We start from the raw sequence: 25,743 nt of genomic DNA on the forward strand, positions 1-25,743 counted from the left end.
TTGTCGCCGTAAGCCGTTTCACAGTTGCTCAATCAGTTTAAAATTTAAGTGACGATCAGATATGAACTCTAAACTGATAGAAAGTGTGGACAATTTCCTTCCCCAGGTATGCCTGTGAAATTGAGTCTGTATTAATGAAACCCTCTGTGTGAAATGAACTCTCATACCCGGTTATTTCTTGTAAACGTCCACAATTAAATAAGTTCGGAGTCGACGCGTTAATGAGCGTTGCATGTTTTGTGGAGCGCGCTCTAAAGTTCAACTCCATTTGACTACAGACATATGCCTCCTTCGAGCCCACAGTCGCAATCCTCGCTTTCGAAAAACAGATTCAGTTACATGTCAATATGCTGTAATACGGAAAGTTGAGCTAGTTGGTACATGATTGCAAATTACGAGCGCTGCGACGGAGAACAACAACGGGAGAGTAATGAAAAGGAGAGGCGCTTTCGCTGTCCTGTCCTTGTCATTGCTCCCTCGTTGTTGTTCTGCGTCGCAGCGCTCGTAATTGCAGTCAGTATGCTATGACACTCAAGGCGGTCAGTCTTGTGACATTACAAGCTGATTATTCAGCGCACCTCGGGACACCTGCTTTGCAGACTACCACCCTTAGGAGGAACATCCACGTGGACATATCCAATAGGAATTTAAAGTGAATAAATTTAAATTGGAAGTGGAATTTTGCTTTTTCGGATGATGAAACATCCTGTAGCTCGGAACTAAAGGAAGATATTTCTGCCGTACGAGGCTCCGGGCTTCAAGCAAGAAAACACAAGTATTTAAATACGGTACCGCAGCAACACTGTTAGAAAATGCTTAAGAAATAAAAAATACAGCAGTACAAATATAAATGTGAGAACAGTGCATCAATGAGAGCATAAAACACAGTTTGCTTACCGTATGTAAAAGTAAAAACAAAAACGCTGAATATTTAACATACCTAGACCTAGTACAAAGAGCGAAAGCAGTAAGTTTGCGAAGTTCATCTCGGTAGATGGTAGTTGTGACTGATGCGTCATCAACAGCCTAAGACAGGTTCTTGAGGCTGACCTTAACGTGAGTTGGTCAAATTGTTACGTGCAACATGGATATACATCGGCGCTTTAACTGTGCCATATGAACTTTCCTGCGTAAGCTATGGGCAGAGTGTAGAACTCAAAATTTAAGGGTCCTGGAAAACTGAATTCGGATCTCACCCCTTCATCTCAGTGGTGAAGTCCGAGTTGCAGCGCCAGCCATTTCGACAACGCAGGGAGTGGTGAGCTGGTTAGGTATCGTCAAGTAGTGTTTCCGAACTAAAATGCCTTAATTGGTCGAGGATGCGGATATACACAAGCACAATGTTGATGACGACGAGACTTAAGTGAGCTTAGTTCTTAGACCTGTTCAATGGCAGAAAGGTGCTGTACGTCTGTGCACTGCGCCGTGGTCTACAAAGTTTTCAGAACACTCAACTTGCGCTAACGTAATAAAAGAGTAATTACGGAACGACAGCAGAAGCTAAGTGTAGAAAGAACCATAACAGTACCGTCATGTGCCAAAAAGGCTTTGTCAGCAACATAGAACAGCGAAAGAAACAAGCGCCGTAATAATGGTAGGAAAAGTAATAAGTCGGAGTTCATCGCCGCCTATTGAGCATGCATATATATATATATATATATATATATATATATATATATACACACAACGATCGACTACGCAGTAACGCTGCCGATGTGCTGCACGTGAGTCAGAATTCTGCACCTCGACTCAAGCATCTTTGCAAGCAGCGCGGTTGCCCGGGCAGTTCCGCACTACCCTTCACTGTCAGCGCAGAGCGTAGAGAGGCGGCCGAGTGAAGAGTCATGATTGATGCTTCTCCGTTGGACGACGCGTAATCAATCCCCCAGAGACATGCTCAAACACGCAATCAGCCATCATAGCTTGGCAATTCTCTTGCGTTTTTTCGAAAGCCTGGTTTATTTTCTCGCAAAGAACACCAAGGAGATGATGAACTCTTTTACTGTTGTTTAAGCACTACAGAGAAACGAATTTGATATTCTCCTGAGTGCTCGCAACCTCCTAAAACTTTTTTCTGTCCCTGCGTTCGCTTTTACTAGTTAGTTCTCACTTTCGTTTTTGTTTATAGTAAACTATTAGAAAGCGTGCAATGCTTGAATGAATCCACGAAGGAGCACCTTTGCGAGAACTGGCAAGGTTGTTGGTGCGATGACAACAGTGAAAGCTTATATTGCCAAGGATGGGGCCGCTAAGTCTGTTCAGGGCGTCTTTTATCATGATGTTGTTGTCTGTGTATCTGTTATGTGATGACGTCCCAACTCAAGCGTTAGCTAGCGCGAAAATATCGTCAGAAGCTGTGTATGCTACACCGACCGCCATCCACCGTTTACAACAGAATATTTTATGAGTGCTATTGTTTCTGCCATAGTGAATTGCACTACTTATTAAAACCTTTCGAGCCTTTTTTACAGCTGTTTCTAACAAATTTATATAGATGTTGTAGGTCGATATGCTTATCGCTGCAGTGTTTTTCGGACGCCGAAGATGTGGGCTGTGGAATAGGAAGCCAACTAAAATGAACTAACGCCATTAATGAATGCTGGACATGAATCTGAGGCCACTAGACCTCCCGGGAAAAGCACGCACGCTGAAGTCTGAATCCAAAAACTGTATAGTTTTTTTGTCTGTGGAACGTAATTCTCACTAATGACTTCTACGTTCAGAATATCAATTTTTTTCTTGCGTAACCTGACACAGCATCCCTCAGCTCTGCCCTTTCGTTGACGGCACCTGTACAAGCTAAAAGCGTAGTTCTATGTCTCATCCCTTCTATATTTAGTACTTCATGCCCTCTGCAATAGCACATAAGGGAACTCCATTTTGACTACAACGGTTGACCTTTTCTTTTCAACACAATACCAACATACGTTATTCTATGCAAACTATCCGCTCCTGTTTACAAAAAAAAAAAGTTTTATAGAAGGTCTCTTTATCATCTTTAGTGGACTAAAATAAATAATATAAACCGTATTAGCTTTTGAAATATTTACGCAAGAATTAAGTATTCAAGATAGTTTTTTTTTCTTTATTCTGAACTCTTGCATTGGTTTGTATGAGATTTGATGTATCAAATTAACTCAGACATTGAGGGATGCCATTGTGGATTGGTGCAGATCTTGAAGTGCAAGACATTGCACAGAACATCCGCACCTTGTATTTTACCGCCGTCTAAATGTGGGTATCGCAGCCAAATTCTAACTCGGGCCCAGCGCCTTACTAGTCGACCATTTCAGCCACTCAGCCACCATGGCGGGGCCACGTTAAATTTTAAATCGCTTCACAAAGTACTGCTGGATGTTTATTTTTATCCATTAGGTCCTCCTGAGTGAGCCTTTGTTTACCAAATTTGGGACAATACCTAGTCGAAACATTCTGCATAACAGTGCCAAAAATACGACAAAAAATATTGTTTAGCCCAGTCGTACAACACCTAACCTTTCTATACTTCTGTAATACTTTTTTGGAGTTCTGTAGATTTTGTGTACTACATTTGCATAGTCTAGTTCTGTAGTACTCTTCTGTTCGAACTACACAAAATTCTGATCTTAACAAAGAAGTTTCTATTGTCACAACAAATTTTCTAGGTGGTTTGGGAGAGTGAAGTTGTTATCGCAAGGAATTTATTTTTTTTTTCACTGTCAAAAACATAAATAATTTCATTCTCAATAACCTTTTTTAAATGTGACAGCGAGTTCACTGTCAAATTCGGCCGGTTATAAGAGGGAGATGGGAAATAGAGGAACAAAATGAAGCGACGCCATCATAAACAAAATGAAGGAAGAGATAGAGAGGAAAAAGAAAATAAAACCTAATGGACCTGCGATTAGTGGCTTAGCACATCAGTGGGCGTTAGATGATTTTAATCTTCCGCGGAAAAATGTCTGAATCAGTTGAAAGCTCCGCATATGGGCCGGAAGTGTATACGGCAGCCATGGCTCCTACCCGTGCTTGTTCCCATAAAAACGACTTAGTGTAACCATATTTAAAAGTGGGGATCATAATGCTTTTGAAAATTATCGCCCCATTTCCATCCTCAGCAGTATTAATACTCTATTTGAGGAACTTTTAGCGGCGCGAGTAACAGCTTTTGTGGAACGCGAAGCTATACTCTCCACCTGTCAGCATGGCTTTAGAAGCAATCGATCAACTGGCACAGCGGTCCTCCTAATTTCGAACCTCATAAATCAGCTATTAAACGATAACAAATTTGTTTTGGGCGTGTTGTTAGACAATAAAAAGACCTTTGATTCGGTGGATCACGACATCCTGCTTCGCACATTAGAGTGCTATGGCTTTCGCGGTATAGCACTCGAATTTTTTCGCAGTTATTTAAGAAAAAGAAGACAGTGTGTTGAATTGCTGCATCTAAAATCAGAGTACAAGGTTGTTGGTGCTGGCGTGCCACAGGGGTCAGTCCTTGGGCCTATTCTATTTTCCATGTACATAAATGACCTCCCCAAAATATTAAATAAATTTACAGCATTCATGTATGCTGACGACACTGCTTTGATTTGCGCTAGTGAATGATATGAGGATGTGATCGAAAGTGCAAATCTTGAACTTAACTCTATCTCGCATTAGTTTGCTAGTCATAAGTTGGCTCTTAACTCTGCTAAAACAAAGTACGTTCTATTCATGTCCTCATGCAAGCCGCCACCAACTCAGAACCTGCATATTAACATTCAAGGCTTTGTCATTAAACAAGTAGATCAGATCACTTACTTAGGAATTATACTTAATGAGCAATTACACTGGCAACCTCACATTGAATCTCTCTGCAAAAAGTTATCCCGTGTCTGCTTCACACTGTTAAAATGTCAACAGTACTTCGATTCTGTGACTCTAAGAACAATATACTTTTCTTTATTTCACAGTCACCTGTTATATTGTGTTGAATCTTGGGGCCATACCTATCCGACATATTTAGAATCACTTTTCAAAATTCAAAAAAGAGCAATTCGGTTCATATCATATTCCAGTTAACCGTGCCCATACGACGCCTCTCTTCAAATCTTTAAAGATTCTTCCTCTTCATCTAATAATTCAGCATAAAACTGCGATAATGGTGCACCGTTCGATCACCAGCAACTATCCTTTACCCTCATCTCACTTGGTCTCCTCACAATACAGATCACGAAGCGCAGCGAGAAACACTTTTCTCATTCCTATTAGCAAACATGTGTATGGAAAAAGAACTCTTCTGTCTGTAGGGATTACAATATGGAATGAAATCCCTATAAATATAAAGCAAACTGCCAACATCTCTGCACTACTAAAGTCGTACTATTACAGTAGGTTGTAACTCTCTTACTCCTTTTGAAATTTTGTCAAATGTCGGTGCTGTCTACTAAATAATTTATTTTGAACATTTTGTGCATGAATCCCAACTAGCCTGCGAGCTAGGGATCCAGATGCTTGTTGCAATGTTCCATGTGTTGGTTTTGTTGTATTTGAAATAAATAAAATAAAATAAAAATAAAAACAATTCGTTAGCGCTGCCGATGCCGATGCGGCACACTTTAAAATACTGGTTTTCACGTACAATTTCCAGCGTGTTTGAGTATTGGGATTGCCTTGCGCTCAAATGGAAGCTCATAAAAACTGCCACACGTAGCGCGAGAACTAGTGGCTGTTTAACATTCGCGATGCAGGCTGCTAAAAGCCTGTTCACACTTGCGACTCGCGGACGTTGTACGATAATTTGGTTGACAAGCGACTGTCGCAAATGGTCCCATTGGTCGAAAAGCAGCTGTCGCCGGCTAGTTGAGCACTGTTCGGCTTTTCAACCCTGCAACCACTGATCGTAAACCGTTAACCAATCAGCGGCGCAGCTGAAGCGAACGGAGGTTAGTTTTGTTGCTGGCGAACAGTCAAGATCGGCGAATCTCGCTCCGAACAAGCCCGAGTTGGAAAAGCGACTTACGAGTCGACTTTGCAAGTGTGAACATCGTTTGTGCCGAGCGGCTTCCTAGTTGCATGCGACAGCCGGTTGTGGATCGAAGGTGTGTGTGTGTGTGTTTGTGTGTGTGTGTGTGTGTGTGTGCGTGTGCGTGTGCGTGTGCGTGTGCGTGTGCGTGTGTGTGTGTGTGTGTGTGTGTGTGTGTGTGTGTGTGTGTGTGTGTGTGTGTGTGTGTGTGTGTGTGTGTGTGTGTGTGTGTGTGTGTGTGTGTGTGTGTGTGTGTGTGTGTGTGTGTGTGTGTGTTTTGGAGGGGGGGTGAGGAGGAATATTGGTCCGTCTTTCGATCGCTGATGAAAATGCTTCGTAACAACTACTAGCTGAAAAAGCAGTAGCTAGCGCTAGCTTTCAACGAAGTCTTTCATCAATAAATTTTGGGTACCCTTCCATCGGAAAGCAATGAATCCTTTCGGGCACGGCACCACAACTCATCTTTGTCGGTATGCAGACTAGAAGGGAATACTACGTGACACCTTCTCCATTTCCACCTTTGCCGAAATGCGTTTTGAACTTCAGAACTTTTACTTATACGTATCGTTTAATTTTGTTGTCTCGATGTTCAGCATCAAAGGACATAACATAGCATGCTGCATCAGTCCTGCTCTCCCCTTCCCAGCCAAATGTATTGCTGTCCCCGACATGAAGCCTCAAACCATTTGCATTGCTTTTGCGTCGTTCCTCCTGCCAGGCTCCTGTTGCATTTTGAAAAACGGTTTTGATGCGAGGCGCTTTGTTTCCTTCTTCGTATAGCTATTCCGTCAGTTTCCGTCACGATAAGGAGCATTTCAAGAACTCCCCCTCCCGGAAGTCTGTCTAAAGCACTCTTTTCGTACATTCGTTTGTAACCTTTCCGTTTAGGCATCTATCGTTTCTCACACTTCCCCCCCTTTCTTTCCTCTCGAGAGTGTTGTTCGGGGTTCCTCTCACTTGGCGAGGGCATTTCCTTTACAATATCAGTCCCCAACGAGCTCCGTTCCAAGCGCCATTTCTGGTTATTCGTTTCCGCACATCACATCTTTTTTACCGTCTGGCCCCTTTTGCTCCTCCATTGCATCCCTGTCTTCTTATTCGTCTTCACGTCAGCGTACCTTCTTTCAAAACTGCAAACATTCAGTACGGGGCCTCGATAGATTCGAGGCCTAAACATTAACTTCTGCAGTCACCGCCCCGATCTAAGTTTATATGAGCACGCAGCACTACTTCACATTTGTTTCATTGTCGTCCGCTCCTGCTGTTACACACGTCTGTGAGCATGCGTGTGCATAGTGCTAAAGCAGGCTTGACAAAACTGGCTTCAAGATGTAGTGTTCATCATTTTGTGGACTCGGACCTCTAATTCCGTAAGCAAGTGAAGGTGACACTTTTCGTTCGCTTAAGGTTTTCGTTTTTTCAAGCATCCTTTGTACTGCATTTTCTTTTCTTTTCGGCTATTCAACGTCGCGGCCGCTTGGTGGAAGACGCCGTTACGAGCTTTCCGAGCCGGATTTTTTTCGGCTGTAAATGTTGTGGCTTGGTAAAAGTAGGTAAGTGATGTCCAGAACGCCTTCAAAGAAACAGGAATAGAAATCAAAAACTACACCCGTATTGATAAAGAAAATTATAGGGTCACTGACCAAGTCAAAGTTTAATGAAAACGTAATGAAGTTTCGGAAGCTCCACGGCTTCCTTGTTCACATTGTGAACAACAGATTCTGAAAAAGGAAGCCGTAGGCTTCCAAAATGTCATTACGGTTTCATTAAACTTTGACTTGGCCAGTGATCCTATAATTCTCCTTCTGTCACCATCTGATCAGGCGATGTTTTGTCGAACTCTTGATTAAATCCGTATTGGTGAGTCATAGTCTTTCAATGTTTGTTCGGGTTTATGAGCGATGTCTTGAACTCTGAAGCTAATAATGCAGCCCACTAGAAGAACGTAGGCCCTAATTTATGTTTTTAAACTCATACCTTCCGTAAGGGCACTAAGCTTTCATTAATTAATATTGCACTATAATTATTAATAATCACCGTTAACGAAATAACTGCACTCGGTGAAGGAAAAAGCTCTGTTCCAATTAATACTCCAAGTAACCATGTACAGAGTTGTCTGTGACCACCTTACCGCTGCAGACTTCATCTCAGGCGCCTGCCTAACTCTCCTCCACCCTCTGTTAAATCAGGTTTCTCTTGGAATCTACTCCATTACCTTAAGGGGCCAATGGGTAGCTTGTTTTTGCATTAAAATATCAGCTAACGCCTATTTCTGGATCATTTAGACAAGGACAGCATTAGGTCGCATCTGTTTCCTAGATCATTCGGCCTCTCTGCCTCTTTCATAACACTGCACCGAGCAATTTAACCTTTCACGGCTCACTGCGCTGTCGGAAGTTCTTTTTTCAGCTGTTTTCGACCTCCTCACATTTAGGCACCATGCTTTAGTACCAATTAGACAAGGCTGGTATATATATTGTTTTTGAGGGATATTGCTAAACGGCTGTTCATAACTTTACAGTGCTCACCAAGGCGCTTCTCCACGTGCTTAATCTCTAAATTATTTCCTTGTTGTAGTACGCACCTGTGACAGCTACCTGTCCTATGCAGATATTTCTTTACACAACAATGGCTTCGCTGATTATCCGGAACTGCCCTTATTTTTCGGAGAAGTTCAACATTCTGTGGTGCATATTTTTCGGCCAATCGTTCTGCTTGGTCTGTACAGGTACTCAAGCATACTTTCTTATTTGGCCACTGAATCACGTGGCTAGGCGATGTCATTAATAAATCAAATATTCCTGTTGGAATTTACCATTGGAATTTATTCCCAAGTATTCCTGTCCTTCTTAATGCAACGTGATCACCTGCTCCAAAGGGCTCTGAAAAGCTTTTCCGCGCGTTCCTCCCTTGCAAGTCCTACGTGATTGGTTCGTCGTAGCTTTCTTCCCTAACAAGTGTGGTTACCACTCCTTTCATAACTAAATAATAATAAATAATTAATTATGAATATCGTTAATTCAGAAAGTAAAAAATTTATGACGACATATAATTATCCGAGTGCTTTACATAGGCCCATTTGCGATTACCGAATTACGACATGGACGACATTTTCTAACCTTAGGCTAATTCGGCTCCAATGTAATGACAAGGCGACAGCTGTACAAGCACCTGGAATATTGCCAGAAGAAAACGAATGCTTGAAAAATATATAAAAAAGACAAACAAAAATGATGGTGTGAGGCCTCCTGCTGAAACAGCGCCAGATCCTTCAGTGACGTCCTGCTGGCCTGCGTGCCAGGAGCGGGGAGTAGGGGGCTCCTAAATTGGTGGAAAATAAAGCAGATTGTGGCAAGCTCTCCAAGAGATGGGAGTTCGAATTCACTTCATCTGTCTCCTCAGGAACCTGTATGAAGGGCAAGAGGCCACAGTCAGAACTGGGCATGGTCTTACTGATTGGTTTCCGATTGAGAAAGGAGTGAGGCAAGGCTGCATACTGTCGCCCTGCCTATTTAACCTATATGCAGAGTGCATCATGAGGAAGGCCGGTCTGGACGAGTCTTCAGCTGGAGTGAAGATTGCTGGAAAACGTATCAACAACCTTAGATATGCGGATGATACCACTTTAATGGCAGAAAGTGAAGCGGAACTCAAGAGACTTCTGATGCTCTTACAAGAAGAGAGTGAGAAGTTTGGGCTTAAACTGAACATTAAAAAGACAAAGATCATGGCGTCTTGCCCTATCAAGTCCTGGAGCATCAAGAGACAAGAAGTGGAAGCTGTGACAGATTTTCTCTTCTTGGGCTCCAAGATTACCTCGGAAGGAGACTGCAGCCATGAAATTAGGAGACGCCTGCTTCTGGGAAAGAGAGCAATGGTTAGCCTTGACCGCCTAGTAAAGAGCAGAGACATTAGTCTGCCAACCAAGATCCGTATAACTCGTGCTATGGTCTTTCCAGTTGTGTTGTATGGATGCGAGAGTTGGACTGTGAAAAAGGCTGACCGCCGAAGAATTGATGAGTTTGAATTGTGGTGCTGGCGAAGACTCTTGAGAGTTCCTAGGACTGCCAGAAGATCAAATCAGTCAATATTGTCGACCATAAACCCTGACGGCTCATTGGAGGGTCAAATTCTAAAGTTAAAGCTCAGCTACTTTGGTCATCTGATGAGAAGAGAGGAGTCGCTGGAGAAAGATCTGATGTTAGGAAGGGTTGAAGGTCGCCGGAGAAGGGGTAGGCTGCGGACGCGATGATTAGATGGCATCCTCGAGGCACTGCAGATGAAGTTATGTGATGTAAGGAAGATAGTGAGAGACCGGAAAGCGTGGCGTGACATGGTCGAAGAGTCGGACACGACTGAACGACTGAACTGAACTGAAAGTTTCAATCAATCAATCGATCAATCAATCGATCAATCAATCAATCAATCAATCAATCAATCAATCAATCAATCAATCAATCAATCAATCAATCAATCAGTCAATCAATCAAGACATCGAAAAGCCTAAACGAAGCTGTTTTATGTGCTTTCACCATTGCACGAATTCGTTGGACTTGAGATGTGGGACCGTTCTTTTTACCTGTCCCATTCCGACGAAAACAATTATTCTATCGTCCGGCAGTGTCCCAGACTCACTGTCTTGTTTGATTTTATGTTCGGCATTGATTCGCTACGTATGCTCAAAGTAGTCAGTAGGCCTGAATATTTCACGAATCCGTGCCTGCACGCTTTCACGTTCGATTTGCTTATTATTTAGTATTCGCCTGAGGTTTCACAATGAAGCTCAGTATGAAGAAACAATGGTAAAATTCAGCTTCTTAGCTGAGCGCACGCAGCCTCTATTCATGCACAGTGGCGTCTGCAAGGCCAAATAAAATCACGTCATTCCTTCCCTCTGTGTTTTCCTGTTTTATTTCTTTTGTGGACAACTTATTTAAAGCTGCCACCTTCCTGTATAAAATTTATCTTGCAGTTTTAATTTTTGTTGTTGTGTCATACTGGCGTTCACGGTTCCAGAAACATAGGTATCGAACCGGAAATATCCGTTTCTGGCATGCTGATTTGAAAAAGGAACACTACACTCCACCTTGAAAGGAAGCATGACAGTGTCCAAAACGGAAACGGGAATGTAAATGAGAAAAGAACCAGCGAGGACGCTGAAACAAAGAATACCCGCTGTACGATAGGGGATAGAGATCGAATATTCACCAGGCGTGTTTCAGCCTTAAGAAAAACAGCGTCAGAGCTTCGTGCGAGGGGGTGCTCACAGCACTGTCTGCCACCAAATGAAAATGACAGCAGCAGCAACGTATACTCTACGCTGCTGAATACGAAGCGAGATAATCGAAAACGAAGCACGTACGCAAGCACTGACTGAAAACTGTACGGGAAAGAACAGAAGCAGACGGAGGGCTTCTGTGACTGACAGTGCAGAACTTGCAGCAGTTTGTTTGTTTGTTTAAGACACGTAGCAAGAGGAACAACAGCATCGGCAAAAAGGTAAACCGAAAACGAACAGGCTTGGCGAAGTACTCACAGCGTATCGAACGTGCAACGCAAACGAGAATTCAAACGCCGGCGTTTTCGTGGAACGATCGAGGAGACGAAACGCGTTGAGCCCCAAGCGTTTTCCACGGCGAATCCGACTGCCATTTTACGCCTTTCCAGAGTACCGATCGCTAAAATATGTTGTTTACAGAGACGGTTTGACGTCCTGCGCCCCGGGAGAAGTTGCTCGTGCGTGTACTGGACGGTGAAGTGTGTAGGAGGAAGGGTAGATGGGTGCTCTCTCTTCTGTTCCTGCTTTTCTCCCTTGTCCTATGTTGCTCATTGCTATGATTGTTTGTCGAGTTCTTTTTCTATCGTCAAGTAGTAGGTTGTTGATTTTACTTCGTTTCAATTGATCAGCACTGTCTCATCGGCTTTTGGTAAATTTCCTTTCTCATTATCTTCCTCGTGAATTACTTTTTTTTTTACGCCTTGCTTCCCCTTTTCTCCTCTTCAAGGTTCAATAAGTTCTTTGAATTCTTGCTTCTGCCTGTTGATACCCTCGAGTAATCTTTACACTATATCCACTCCTCCCTTGGTGTGCATTTCATCAGGAAAATTTTAGCTGCAGCGAGATTGGACTTTGCGAGATATGCGTGTCCTGCTTTAAGGTATGTGTGTTCTTTTTTGTGTGATAGGTAGCGGAGCGAAGATGGTTTTGTTTGGTTTGTGGGGTTTAACGTCCCAAAGCGGCTCACGCTATGAGAGACGTTGAAGAACTGTGCTTGAAATCGAAGTGAAACGAATGCTTCTATTTTCAATGTAATTCATGACATTATGTAGCTGTCTAGAAGGAATGCGAACAAAAAAGCCTTATCATGACTTTTTTCCTTCATTGGGAGATTAACGGTTTAGTGAAATGAAATAAGTTTTTGTTTCCTTAAAGTTAACATCTTAAACAAAAGAAATGAGGTGAGGTGTAAAATATGAAGTTTTATCGAGTGACATGTATGCTCTAAACATCTAATACGACGATATATTGAGTTCAGGTACATAGATCTCGCTTTACTTGAGGGCTCTGAAGTCCTGGGATTCTGCTAGACAGTGAAATCATCAAGCCAAATTACGGGTATTCCAGAATAGCTTTTAGGGAATCCTTAAAAATTAGTTATTTCGTACTGCCTTTCGATCACGTATTCAACTGCTGAGTCAGTTCGGGACGAGCAAAGTATATAACAGGGGCCTCAAAAGTGCTTGCGCAGTTATAGAGCATATTTTAGCCGTAATAAACAATATATATTAATCTTTATCAGTCATTTATTGGAGGTCCCAATACAGTCGCTAACTCTGGGACCTCCTTCTGTATGTATAAGCTGGAATGTATTGAACGGATATAATAAAACTGAATTGAATTGATTTGAATGTGAATAATTCACACACTGCCGTCGGAGTAAATTAGTGAGCCGGTTTTAGGGCTCCATGTGCCAGACATAATTGATGGGGATTTTATAGTAGGCATGTGTGCGAGACGGACATATCTTAAGGTTCAAATAATTTTTGAGCGAATGTCTATCCGTTGTAACAGTTAAAAACTATGAACATCACCCTTTTTGTCACCCTTATTATGCTCATTGAAATTGTGACTGCTTCAATTAAATGTTTCTTTTCACTGCCTCCAAATACTCTGACAGCTACCTCCATTTTTCAAGGAAACTTTGCTACCTTGTGCCTACTCACTGTCAACGTAGATATCGTCGTCGTTTGTGAATCGACTGCCTGTCTGTCGTAACAGTGATCATCCAACCTGGGCACAACATGCCCGCTTTAGGCTAGTTTTCTTTCCTCATACTCAACTGAAGGATTATTAAATCTAGCGTGCGCGTTAATCTGTGCTGCTTGCGTTTGTTTGTATTTTTTGAGCGAGAGTTCTAGTACTAAGGGTACAACATCGGATTTTGCTGGTCATTTCTCAAACGACCGTCAGCCATGCAAGCCATGCATGTCATAATGAAAATTTGTTTCGCGATGTCTAGCCATAATATGTCTGGTTTAGCATTAATATTTGGCGTAGTGTAGGATTGCCATAATAGTCATATGACCAATGGGCACCCTGGTCTTGACACGTACATGACCTTTGACGTCATTGGTGACGCCACATGCAACGTTGATACCATGTGGTCTGTGCTATAAAACGGAGCTCGCTGCGCGCTCGTACTCACACCGCTTGTAGCCATGAATGAGGATAATGTTGAAGCGTTGCCTCAACCTTACACTACAGCAGTTAGCAAAAACCTAACGCGTCTTACTGCGTCTTACTATCCAGCTGATTTAGCCAGTCGAGAAGCTGCTTTGGCGAAGCAAATAGAACCTAATCCAGACAAACTTGCGAGCTTTCGCTATTATGACTAGATCAAAGCCATGCTTAAACCTCCGCCATTTTTTTCCATCGATTAGAGCACATGCAGCTCCTTTCCTTGTTCCAAAACATTTCTTCGAGACTACTTAAGCTTTACCCACGGGCTGTTCTCGGCTAAATATGTCGGCTGTGAGCTCCAAAATGTCTGTGTATGTCATGCTTTCCTACTAACAAAATGCTTCTGGTAATTTTAGGCGACGTCCTCCATTACCTTTTACGCACGCTGCCCTGTCCAAAGGTGATTGCATATTTCCTGTCAATGCAAATAACTCAGTTATGCTCAGTTTTATGTAGCAATTGATTGTTATTGCTCAGTACCGAACGCGCATAATATTTACTAGCGTGCTCTTTAGTTTAGCTAGTCATTGCAGAACTGCCTGCGAGAAAATAGGTGCTCGCAATGCAACTGACGAAAAGCCAGGGGGTCGCTTCTTTTCCCCTTAATCATACGCACCAGCGCTCGCTTTGCCTTACAAAATTCCACGCTTCACACAACCGTCCGTGGAACAAGCTTCTGGCCCATTCGATTTCTTAAGCAGGAGGGTCTCTGTTTTCCAGAGAAAGTTTTTCCCGCTGTATTTGCCGTTATTTCAGCCGCAAAATTGGGACACGTACGGGGAGAGCGAAAAGGGCCCGCCTCTTGGGGGAAATGAGAAGTGTGGCAGCAGAAAATATATGCGGTACGAAACCCTAGTCAGGAATCTTTTTATTTTTTGTTTTACGTTTCTCTGACCGCATCAAAAAGCAATTTCGATTTCTTACGACTGAATCCTCAACGCGGACTTTCCTAGTCGAACGCACAAACTCCCCTAGCCCCCTAGTGTCGACCGATTCTTGAGCTCTGATCTCCATAAATGACACATAAAAAACTCGCTTCTTCTAGATGGTTACAACTTGTCAAGTTTTAAAGTCCGAACAGCAAAAAATAAATAAATAGAAAACAAAATATTAAGCGACGTATGAGTTTATAGACCGCTCACTCGCTTGCATATTTGCTTGAGATACAACTAGAGGGGGTATTGCGCTCGCATTTGAGGGTATATAATAATAATACGAAAGATTGTGAGAGACCGCCGGAAAGCGTGGTGTGATATGGTCCATAGGGTCACGAAGATTTGGACACGACTGAACGACTGAACTGAGCTGAATAATACCACGCTGCACGAGCCCCTCCAGCAGCCCTGCCTTCATTACTTCATCGCCGGAGCAGCGTTTAGAATAACCACAATGAAAAGGGCTTGTAATCGTACCTGAGGTTTACATTTAGAACAAGCCTGGGACCAGCCTTGAAAACTAAAATCGACTTGGGAGGCATGTCTACAGTGTTGAACAGGCATGAATGGAGCTCACAACATTTATTATTACGACAGTATCACTGCAGTCATGTGGGAAGTGTATTCCTCTGCACAACACTGCATGCACTGCTCTCCACAGGCGTACACTGCACTGAATTGCGAGGTAGTTATGAAATGTGCTCAGACTACGTATACCCGTAACTATCGATTTTCAGGGAACCGAGGCCTTCGCTGACACTGTTATCAGAATCGCTCAAAGAATTTGGAAGTTTTAGTATTTCATGTACTATATGTTTGTATCAGGCATGGCGCTTCATCTGTACGTAAAACATCCATATTTAACCATATTTAAAAAAATCGGGCGTTTACCAGGTGAAGTTGAATTGGTCCTCTTATCGCTTGTGTGACAATTCATACGTTATCGTAGTTCGTATTTTTGCGTATGTGTGCAGGTGCTCGTGTGATTTTTGTAGACGCAGCCGCTGTCGTTTTGTACTTAGTGCTATAGGTTGTTTTACACATTTTACTGACACTTATCGTTATTAAGGGCCGCATACATATCAACATAGTCCGGTGGCCGTGTATGTGTGCCAACGATTTGAATGCAGAACCGGAAAGAGTTTTATTCATCAATTACGACGTGGCTACGTATATGAAGTTATATACAATGTCCTTATTTGAAGGAGACTCTACTGATTCACTGTATGGTCTAGCATACTGGCTGCATATTGCAATGATACACGCGACTTGCCTAATGTGCTACCATCAAATCCTTCAGCCTTACCCTTAGGCGTATATAACCTACATAGACTCTCAGAATGATCGTTATCTATATAGAGTAACTTACAGGTAAGCGCCGCTCCTCGGCACGCAATGTATAGGACAAGCGCTCTTGCTTCCCTTTCGAGTCGTAAGGAAAAAAAAAACATGGTACAGATATGACGCCGAATGGTTGGCTCTGTGGCTTGAAATAGGTTTCGTTCCCTCACTCGAGTTCTGATAACGTTTGACAATAGCCAGTTCTATAGAATTGTTCAACGGCACGCTCACGCGATTTATTGTTTATAGTGACCTAGATCTGTGCGCGGATGCTGAAGCTGCAACAAATAAGGGCCCCCCTAGATGGAACACATCTGAATGTTGAATAGCCACATAACTGCTCAGCTTTGATTTCCTCTGACTCATTCAAATAAACATCGGTAAGATATGGAAAGCAGCCCGCATGTCTCTCTTGTATTTATTGTGCCCGTATGCCACTGGCGATATAGCTGGACTCAACCTGGAGAAGTTGCTCAAAATAATGGCTTGAAAACACTGCTTAAATATAATATAATATAATATAATATAATATAATATAATATAATATAATATAATATAATATAATATAATATAATATAATATAATATAATATAATATAATATAATATAATGTAATATACTAATAATATAGTTTAATATAATATAATATAATATAATATAATATAATATAATATAATATAATATAATATAATATAATATAATATAATATAATATAATATAATATAATATAATGTACAAGAACACTCGTTATCTGTAACGGAATTCACATCATTCGTTACAATTAGGAGGAGATGGAACACAATATTATGACTGCCCGGAACCTGATATCTTGCAAACAAATCTCCCCAGACTAGTTTTTCCGGCCGAAAGTTTATATAGAAGTAACTCCTGAGTCAATGGCCTCTTTGTAACACGCTTTTAATGAAAATATTTATGTTGCTAGCTGTAATCAAACCATGAATGGGATAATCGTGAAAATGTCCTCAATATATTGTTAGACTTGATAAATCTGACCAATTTACTCGGTTTTCAAGCTGTCAGTGTCAGGAGAGATGACTCAAAGTTAAATAGTTTGACAGCTAGTGCTCTTTACGTTACAATAGAACATTCGTGATTTTAACGAAAACAACTGTTCCTCTCGCCTGCCAGCGATATATAGCCTCGGAGTGTGATAATATATATCACTAAGTGCGTTTTTACCCTACCCATGCATAATATATTTGGAATTTGCGCACGGAACGGCTGCGCTCGTCATCTGACAGGCGCACAACATGTGGGGGTACTGAGCCTTGATAAGTTGATATATGAGTTGGAGATATCAGCAGCAGGAGGCCACGGAGTGCCATGGAGCGGGAGTGCCTTTCCACGCCGAGTAAAGGGCGTCTCGCAGACCCTTTAGGTCATCCCCCTCCTTCATTTCCCTTATAATGTGGTTAAGGCGTCCAGCGAGAAATATGACAGATACTGTCTTTCTTTTAATGTTACTCTCCCCCTTAACGACACTAGATGGGAAGGAGCGCGTTTGCCTACTGTAATTGCAACTTCGTCAGGAGGGTAAGAAGATGTATTTGCGCAAATGTATTGAAGTCTGGGGGATTCCTGCCGGTCAGAATCTTGCACGTGGCGCACTTTTCTCTAAATCACTCGAATATACAAGCTTGAAATTAAAGCTATCATGCGGTTTTAATTTTTTTTTGGTCAGGTGTGCGCATGTAGAGGAGCTGCATGAACTCCGAGACAGGTATTATTCAGTGATTCAGGTCCCATGAAGGACATCACTGTGTGAATTGCACATTTTGTGCTTTTGATGTCATTTGAAACTCTACTGCTGTGTTGCAGTCTGCTAACCAAAAATGGCTATCGGGGACACTGTATTCCGCAGACGCCCATTTTTCTTCTACGGGCAAGCAAGCGATAGAACTTGGAGGGTCTCTTCGATGTCTCTTAAGAGGAAAATGGCGAAAGCCTTGCCTCTCATCGTTTTACTCTTATCGGTGTTCGTTGCAGTGCTACATAGAATTATATAATTTGTGTACAGGAAAATAAAGGCGCAGTATCAGTCACACTTTCTCCAAAAAGTGTTAGTTTACATGACACACTATCACTCCTGTCGAATGTGTTCTCTGGCGCGTGTTCAAGTTTGTAATTGCAGATGACAGGAACACTATACAAGAACACATCTCGCAGAATCTTGCGCAGAGATCCAACGCTTCCTGATAGGAAGGATTGACAGACTTCGCGCGCACAACTCTCGCGGACGGCATTTCGTTCCATGAACCTAAGAAAGGCTTTCGCCTTAAGATATCACAATCGCAGTGACCGCTTGCGGCTTATGGGCTTACGGGTTAAGATTATGTTGGCGCCCTCCGGCAAGTCAGTCTATTTAAACGCCTGTGTACATATCAGAATGCGTGTAAGGTACTTCTGTTGGTGTTAATATTACACGACAGGATCGATGCAAACTTGGCACACGTCGACATACAAGTGCCATGCTTGGCGTCTCCATGCGCCGTAGGTGGCTTGTTAGGTTCTGAAGAAAAGACTAGGTCCAAAACACGCATCACGATGTGTTACACCCCGCCGGGGTGGCGCAGTGGTTACGGCGCTCGACTACTGTTCCCAAGGACGCGGGATCGAATCCCGGCCTCGGCGGCAGCTTTTCGATGGAGGCGAAAAGCAAGGCGCCCGTGTGCTGTGCGATGTCAGTGCACGTTAAAGAACCCCAGGTGGTCGAAATTTCCGGAGTTCTCCACTACGGCGTCTCTCATAGCCTGAGTTGCTTTGGGACGTTAAACCCCACAAACCAAACCAACCAAACCAAATGATGTGTTACATTTATTCCAAATATGAAATCTCCGTGCGGGCTAAACCTAGCACAGGTTCATATCTGCAAGCATTAGTCTTCATTACTGCAAAAACATTTTGTCATAAACCAGTTGCAAAACCTACAAATCAGCTTCCCTGTTTGGCAGAAATTCCTGCACAATGGGGGTACAGCCTTAATTTGGGGTAATAGTTGGGTACAGTGCTGGCACATCGCCTGGCGGGTAGGGTAATAACCGCACCCCTCGCCCATTCGTCGCAGCATTCCGCGCGCGCTCACTGTCGCCCCACTAATAACTTGTTGCAATAGGGTCAATATTCTAAGTTTTCTTTCTTCACCTCCAGGGTGACAGTGCTCCCCCCTTTATTCCCGCGTCAAGAATGCCCAAAAGCCTGTTCTCTCACAATGGCGTGTGCGATGGGAACTGCATCCGAGGCAGCCTGGACTGTAGTAGATGCATGCACTGCACCTAACTATTATCCCTGAGTCAGGGTCTGTCGCTGTTGTGCATGAATTCCTGCCTCACAGGAAAACTGACTCGTAGGTTTTGCAACTCGTCTATTGATTAGCTTGCCCCGTTCTCATCCTTGGAAATTCTGGAATGCCTGGTGTTATTTTTGAATTGGCGCACAATACCTTCTTTGATAATACTTGTTTTGAAGTTCTCTCATTTGATACGGAAGTACTAGTTTACAGATTTGTACATCTGATTGCTGTGATAATTGCCTGCACTAGAGGAAATGCTGTGAAAACGCGCGGCATTTCGAGTACGACTGTTCCTACCTTAACAGGGCCGTATAAATATATGTTTTGTGCTTCGTACTTTGCGTACATCTCGCAATGGCCTTAGAACAGCACACCAGCAACAATGCGCTCTAGAAAAGCGCCCAAAGCGCGAATGATCATGCCTGTCTGTTTGTATGGACCCGCTAAGTAATGCTTGTGTTGGTGTTCGCTAGTAATAAAAATGCTACTGTGTGTCCTTGCCAAAGCTTAGGTAAAGCTGCCTAATTGCCTATCCTTCTGTATTAGATGGATCTGCGTTTCAGAATTTATCAGTAGGGAATGGTCTTTCAGCCTGCCTCCGCCATTGTGTGGAAGTGGCTAATGTTGGCTGAGAGCTTTAACGGCAGCGGCCGTGCGTGCGGCGGCAAAATTGTCCGCTTTGTCCGGTTCGTTGGTTCATTGCGATTTCTGAAATGACAGCTTTTTTTTTTCTGCCAACGATAGTTAAAGGTGCAAGAGCGTGCGCGGGGCTGCTTCACTGCGTGCTAATGTTTCGATGATAGCTTTGGTTGCTGTTAACGGACAGCATTTGCACAGCAAAGCTGTTATTGATGCCATAGTTATGGACTTCTATACAGCAAAGAACACACACACGCGTCAAGTAATATTAGCATGACACAACCCAGTCGGAAAAAAACTAATTTTAATTTGCGACAACAGAATTTCTATATGGCTTTAAAAAGAAAACTTGTTGTGACAGCAAATTTTTTGATAACGGCAGAATTTTCTGTATTTACAATATCAAAGTACTACAGACTACAGAAAAGTACGACAGAAAAACTAAAGAACTGCAGGAAAGTACTACAGAACTACAGACTACAAAAAAGTACGACAGAAAAAAATTAAGAACTACAGGAAAGTACTACAACACTACAGATAATTTATATCGTTATGACAAAACTAAATAATTGTCGCATTTTTGTCACAGTTCAGAAGTTTTTTCCATTGGAATCGGCACACATTACGAAGCTATTATGCCACTGTCTTGGGATAATACTCATCAATATGGCCGTCGTTTATGCCTATGCAGCATTCACATCCAGCTCCGCTTGCTGAGGCGTGGAATCTGAAAAGTAAAAAAAAAAAGCAAAGGGATGGGGCAGACGGATAGTGAGTTCGCTTATAGGGATTGACTATAGATTTTAAGATGTAGGCTTCTTATTACAAATTTAAGGAATGCCGAATCAGAAAACGAGCCATTGAGGGGTAACCTGCAGATTGCAGATTTACTGCAGATTTTTATTTTTGTCCCAATGACAGCATATATGTTCAGCGAGATTGACCAGATTATTGATGACACGAAGGCTGTAGATCTAAGCATACTTGCTGGCCACATATATAGCGTTGGCATACGGAACGCGCGGCGGGCATGTCAGGCTTTCTAAAACGTTCGAAAGATTTTTCTTCTACTAGAATTCCGCTGCCAATGTATAGAATTTTTCTAACGTTCTGTTTCCAGGCCATTAATAGCCAAAACTTCTTTTGAAGAATCTCACTTTGCAAAATCGCGTTGGGGAAAGTATGAAGGAAGAAGGCACGAAGAATAAAGAACAAAAACAATAATGAGAACCTCATAATTCTGACAGTTAAGTTGCGCAACAAATATGTCCCTTCCGGTGGATATTTTGTTTAGAACTATGTTTAAACAATGTGAAAAACAGGATCACAAAATTTTTTGGAGACACTTTCTCTTACAACAACGGCTGAAGAAAAACGTTTACTTATGGTACCTCCAAACTGCAAAGTCGAAATGGTGCAATGGTGGTTGGAGGAAATTTTGGGTTTGATTCGAATAATTGAAAACTAAGTAAGGCTTTAAGCAGCAAAGAAGGAAACAGCGTAGCAATAACGAGCAGCATAAATGATGTTGAGAAATGCAACGCGCTTTCGTGACGTCTTTTTTTATTTTACATATTTCATGGTTTTCAACGATGTCATCCCTACATATTGGCGTATTGGAAAGCTGTAAACAGTTTTGCCTTTACTTTCTAGAATACTGTAGTATAAAGCCTCTTCCGCAAAAGCAACTTTCTCACCTTAATAAGGCGGTTTTTTTTTTTTTGCTGGGTAAAAAATTCTCCCGTACCACATTTCGAAGCAGAGCAAATCTGGCAACAATGCTCCTTGTTTTGTGAATTCCCTCGAGATTTAAAAAACGCGCATTGAATTTTGAAAGAAATACATTAAAACAGCTCTTCCCCACAGCCCATGAACAGTGTGGAAGTTCGCAATCTTGAAATTAATTGCGGCCGCATTTATTAACCGCTGCGCATTTATAAAACTCTGTCTTTGTATTATTTCACTATTTCAGTAATCGTGGCAGTCCTGTACTCAGGACAACTTTCCTACTAGGTTAATTAGCAGAAAACTTCCCCCCGAATCTTGCCGCCGGTTATTCAACTTTTACGGTGCATGAGGCGGGCGCAATCTTCAAAACAGGTGGTACTTCACGTTTCCTGAATTGTGTGGAGTGTCCTCAACGGCAATTGGAGAAAAAAGTGCAGGGCTCTTGTCAGAAAAGTGGTCGTAATTAGCAAAGTCATTGACATGGCCGGGGCGGAGGAAGTTTACATTTTTCTTTAGCATAAAGTCACATTTTCTTCGGGGAGGCATTGGTCCAAACGGCGCATATAATAAGTAAACAAATTGTAAGAATATGCAATAGCACAGTAAACTTTAGTTTGGTTTGGTTTCGCTCATGCGGTTTAACGTCCCAAGCTACTCAGGCTATGAGAAATACGCCGTAGTGGAGGGCTCCGGAAATTGCGACCGCGTGAGGTTCTTTAAATGCAGTGACATTGCACAGCACATGGGAGCCTCGTTTTAAGTCACCATTTCTTTTGAGTGTGCCTTAAATAATCAAATCACATTCTAAAGACACACTTTTGCCAGGATTGCCACGTGATTGCAATTATAACCTTTGTTTTCTGAGTCATCTTCACGACGTATGGGTTACAAATGTTTCAGCGGATTGAGCTCCCCCTCCTGCAATATTGATGTCGTTCGAACATATGCATTATAGAATTTCAATATTTTTTTATGCATCGTCCCAAATATTAGGAACATAAAATATTTTAATGCGGCTCCTGCGATCAGGTGGCAGATGAGAATAAATGAGCTCTTCAAATTTATAAATTTATAAAAATGTTTGCTTCGTGCGTCCCATGGGACCTGTCGAACATAGAACTTGAAAGTAGTGCTGCAACCAATCTTAAAGTAAAATGTCTTTCTATGCGGCGAGAAAGCATGCAAAAAAAAAGAAGACAAGTATTTGGCCATATCACAGAATATGCATGCCCCATGGAAAGCCAGTCCATACGTTTCCTGAACACACCACTGCAATAACGGGAGCAACAGATGCTTCATCTCAGCCGATTTTCTAAAATGACCCGGGCATGAGCGGCGGACATAGCAGAAGAGCAGGGAGCCAGCAGCTGAAGCTCAAGACACTCGAGCGAAATGTGCAGGGTCAACCAACGCGCCAGTTGTCTCTTCCTAGGCTCTATTTAAAGCCTGTTTAGGAATATCACTAGTTTGTGGGAATAAGAAATTTATGCCTGGCTATAACTTATTTCCTTCATTTAATCTGTGCTTATCTTAGTTATTTATAGGGGGTTTCATGGTACTTAGTATATATGGCTATCAGGCGCCAAGTACAACTCTCTTTAGAAAAGTGAATAATGAGAAACTTGTGTACAGGTGAATGAAGAGAAAGTTTGGCGCTATATTAATTTTAAAAGCTTGTCAAACAGATACTGTTATTATCTGTTTGATATGATCAAAGGGAGAAAAAAAAGCATGTATTATTATAATCAAGTCCGTTATATGTCAAAGTTCTGTTCTCAATACCGCAAACAAATTACTGTTACAATACACTTTCGTACACCTTTCGACTTGAACGAAAAGAGATAATTGCTGCTTAGGCTATGCCGAGGTAACTCAGTGTTAACAGGGCACTGGAAATGGCCGGCAGGCACTGTTTGTATACCGGCACAAGAAGCCTCGAATTGATGTTGGCGAAACTCAAGTCGCCCGTGTACTGTGTAATATTAGTATGCATAACGAACCCTATGTTAGAGAAATTATCCGGAGGCCTCCATTGCGGGTGCTGCATAGCCCACGTTGCTTAGGAACGTTAAAGGCCTGAAACCAAACCAAATGGCTGGGTACTCTTCTTAGATTGTTTGCTGTGCTTTATATAGAACTCGAAGATGCAAAGACCGGAAAAAAACAAAAACAGGTATGCTCTTTGAGGGGTCAAGTGTATGCAGCTCGCACAGGACCGGGTAAATTGGAGAAATATGGGAGAGGCCTTCGCCCTGCAGTGTGTATAGTCAGGCTGAAGATGATGATAATGATGAAGATTCTCTTTTATACTACTTGCGACACTGAGAAGAATGAAAAAGGTATATTTCAAGTCTACCTTGATTTGAAAACCATATGACACATAACTTCCTACATGCACCCCCCTCACATCATTATTATCATCACTACTCATTATTTGACTCACTCAATCTCACATTTACTGCAATGCAGAAAATTAATGATGGATGGGCTTTCGACTAAAGCGCTAAGCACAGATGTGTAGTTATTTTCCCACACCAGGCCCAACGTATTCTGTGTTGGCTCTGGAGCTTGATGACACATCACTACTAATTTCCTGACACAGTAGACCTGCATCTATAAGATCAAGGATCCTTCCCATATTTCCTCGCCGTCTGGAAACTCTATATCATAGACTTCGCCTGTACTCTGCATTTACAAACGACTTACGATAGCGTTTTGACCAAGCAACAATTTGGACTGTGGCACGTGTAGCGCGATCTAAACTGTTGAACATAATCTGCTTGAATATCCTGTATATGCTTACGAACGCGTTTACTATGAACTTCGCGTGAGGAACATCTCCCTATTGCCTTTAACACTAGACAGTCTTTGAAGTCATTTAGCCTGCCCTAGGCAACAGAGTCTTGCATGAACTTCTTATTTGCGTATTTAAAAAAAAAAAAGAAAAGAAAACCTTGGACATCTTGATAATTTTATATTTCTCGCCACCCTCATGCATTTTCACGCTGTAAAATTTGTACATGTGCATGCCACTCAGGCATGTTTAACGTTGTGAGCCTTTAGTGAGCCAATCTGTCAGACTACGCGTCTGATCACTTCATGGTTTAATATTTCTCAACGACGCATCTCACTGCGCACTTAATGGCCACATTCTATTATTGCTACTTTAATTATTTTTTTCACACATCTCTCATTCCGCCTTTCTATCCCCAATTCCCTTTACTACTCAGAGCAAATTCTAAGCAAATTCTAAACAGCGGCAAAATTTTCATATTTTATTAAAGTGATCCTCTATCTCTCTCTCTTCCCACGCCAGTACAGTTTGTTGAGCTAAATGACCAGAGCCGGCTCCCAAACCCCTGCACAGCTTAATATCATGGTTTTAGAATGGCGAGGTCTCACAGTATTGTTTGTCGCTTAGAATTATCACTGAGTTGCTGTTCTGCTGTTATACAACTGCAACAACCCGGTGCACATTAGAAACTCATGACGTCGTGTTTTATGTGACCAGATTTCAGGGATCGTTACGCATAATAGTTGTTTCATTTTCTGCTTAGTACAAAACATTTACAGCGAATGCCTTACCGCTATTACTATTTCCTTTTAAAGCACGTCAATCAGTTTCCCAGCATGTGCGACGTTCAGGTTTCTCTTTATTAAAGCGCGCTGACACCGTCATACGGTAAGCACGGTAACTGCTGCGAATACAGCCGTACCTCAAATTGCCTGGAAAACCTGAAGACGGCAGCGATGGCAATGGATTACTCCGTTTTCTGTACGACGTCCATCCAAACTCCAGCGATCTAATAGGCTATTAGCACAGCCCTTTCTCTTGTGAATGTCTTTGGAAGGGTGATGAAAGCTATGGTACTGAACCTATTGGAGCAATATCTCTCTCTCTCATTTTTTCTCTTGGACATGATGAATAAACAGCGCTACAGACTAGGACGGAGGTCAAGAACAAACAGGACGCGCGCTGACATTCGCAACAGAAGCTTATTGAAAAAACACAATATAAATATTCCAGCCAAGCAGCACCAAACCACACATTAAACAAAACCCAA

The 25,743-nt window shown here is 42.2% G+C and overlaps 1 protein-coding gene across 1 annotated transcript in view; it reads left to right on the forward strand.

The window, feature by feature from the left end:
- LOC146179121 (uncharacterized) overlaps window positions 1–25,743 on the forward strand; it is a 79,349-nt gene that overhangs the window by 14,190 nt on the left and 39,416 nt on the right. The gene's annotated exons all lie outside the window — the stretch shown is intronic.

The sequence above is a fragment of the Amblyomma maculatum genome, chromosome 9, assembly GCF_055883805.1.
Source record: "Amblyomma maculatum isolate TAMU_Amacu chromosome 9, ASM5588380v1, whole genome shotgun sequence".
Taxonomy (NCBI): domain Eukaryota; kingdom Metazoa; phylum Arthropoda; class Arachnida; order Ixodida; family Ixodidae; genus Amblyomma; species Amblyomma maculatum.